General features: G+C 36.3%; 1 pseudogene; it reads left to right on the forward strand.

Moving 5' to 3' along the window:
- LOC102441993 lies at positions 1-747 on the forward strand (annotated as a pseudogene).
- Positions 748-2421: the final 1674 nt, after the last annotated feature.

Raw genomic sequence — 2421 nt, forward strand, 5'->3', positions numbered from 1 at the left:
ATGGCGGGCATGGGTTTGGTGGCTGGAGAGGCTGTGGTGGATGTGCTGCCATATTTTGACCAAGGTTATGAAGCACCTGGAGTGTGCGAAGTGGCTGCAGCACTGATGGAGGAGGAAATGCAGATACTGACCTACTAAGAACTACTGAGCTACATGACAGCCCTGGATAGTTCTGCTTTGAGACAGACATAATGAGAAATGAATTTGAAAGATTGGCTGCTCAGCAACCAATTGAATTGCTCAGTATGAAACGATATGAACTTCCAGCCCCTTTCTTGGGTCAGAAAAATGACATTACTGCATGGCAAGAATGTGTAAACAATTCTATGGCCCCATTAGAGGATCAAGCGGTTCGAATTGAGAATCTAGAACTAATGTCACAGCACAGATGCAATGCTTGGAAAGTGTATAATGAAGATCTAGTTCCTATGACTGAACAGGCACAGAAAAAAGCTCCAGCAGTTAAGGAAGCATATTCAAGATTTAAACTGGCAGCGAAAGAACATGCAACTCACAGCTGGATCTAAATGAAGAGAAATGGAGTCCAATTGGGTATCCCTGGTCAGTAAGAATTATGAGATTGAAAGGACTATTGCACAATTAGAAAATGAAGTCTTTCAAATGAAGCAGCAACTCGGAGAGGACAACAAAGAAAACGTCCGACAAGCCTTCTGGAAAGACATTAATTCGGTGGGTCGGAAGGAAGGCAGGTTGGGCTTTCACAGAAGATCAGGCACTGCTCTGTGAGGGTTGGCAGCATCTACGGAAATCATCACTTGTGTTTAGAAACCATAAAAAGTGGACCGTGATCTTCTATTTGTACATTAGAAAAATAAAAAGTTTCAACTTGGAAAAAATATTTACTTGTATGAGAAGGAATATATTTACTTATCAATACAGAATGTTAGACTTTTTATCACAAGGGAAAACAAGAGACTTTGCTGATCATGACAATTTGGTTTTTCCTATTTACAGGATAATGTGCCTTAGAAATAATTAAATAACATCCATTCAAGAAGAACATATGAATGGAAATATAATTTCTCATATAATGGAATTAACTTCCTAACTCTGTTACTGATTTTGATGTTTAGAAAGAAAGCAAAAGCCCCACACTGCAACTGCTTCAGCGGTTCTCAACATGTGGGGTCACGACTCCTTTGGGGGTCAAATGACCCTTTCACAGGGGTTGCCTAAATACATCCTGCATATCAGATATTTACATTACGATTCATAACAGTAGCAAAATTACAGTTATGAAGTAGCAACGAAAATAATTTTATAGTTGGGGGTCACCACAACATGAGGAACTGTATTAAGGGGTTGAGGCATTAGGAAGGTTGAGAACCACTGGCTTATGTGGAGCATTTTATAAAACAATGGATACATTTTTCTCCTTTCAGCTTGATTGTAGAAAGGACCTAAACGTCCACTAGAGGGCGTCTTTACCCCATTTGGTCTTTTATAAAAATAGCAATCCTTTGCTTAATGCTGTTATACTACCTTTCAACTATACTTGACCCTAAGGAGCAAGTTGTGAATGATCCTGATATTAAAAGAGTTCTTAGAAATGCACACACAATCTGTTTCATTAAAAGTTTCAGTATTAATAACTGTTACTCTTATGAAATTATCTTTGGAACTGTCATTCTCTCTTATCCCCTCTCTTGAACAAAAATTAACCTTTTAATGTGGGCAGCATGAATGTAACCAACACTGAAATAATTAGCACATAATTTATTATGTACTTTATGAAATAGACTTTCTAAGTATTATTTCAATGGAAAAAAATCACAAAGGAAAAGGTGGATACATCTGACTCAATATAAAAATTAAATACGTGAATCTAAGTTAAAAGTATAAACAAAATTGAAATGCAACTAACAAACTAGAAAAATAAGAGTCACAAATATGAAAATGGTTTAAAAGCATTAATATATATAAACATGCAGATATAGAAAACACTAAGCTCTTGATACAAGTAGACATAATATAAACATATTGTTTAATAAGAACAGTTAAAAAATTAATAAACCTATTAAAAATCTAGGAAACACAAAAAGATACAATATACTTTATAATCTATTAAGTTGCAAAGATAATAGGTATTAATGAGGGTGGAGAGAAGCATAATTTCATGCACTGCAGCTGTAAGAAAGTGCTGACCTGTAGCCCTGGTCAGGTGTCTCACTTGGTTAGAGCATTGTCCCGTACACCTAAAGGTTGTGGTTTTGATTCCTGGTCAGGACACATATCCAGGGCGCATTTTCAATCCTTGGTTGGGACGCAGTTTCTCTCTCTTCCTCTCCTCTCTTTTCCTTTCTCTCTAAAATCCATAAGAACATATCCTTAGGTGAGGATTAAAAAAAAAAGTGCTGACTTATAAGTGTGAAAAGAATGCTTGAATTGAAAAAAAAATCT

The sequence above is a fragment of the Myotis lucifugus genome, unplaced genomic scaffold (assembly GCF_000147115.1).
Source record: "Myotis lucifugus unplaced genomic scaffold, Myoluc2.0 scaffold_423, whole genome shotgun sequence".
NCBI classification, from domain to species: Eukaryota; Metazoa; Chordata; class Mammalia; order Chiroptera; family Vespertilionidae; genus Myotis; species Myotis lucifugus.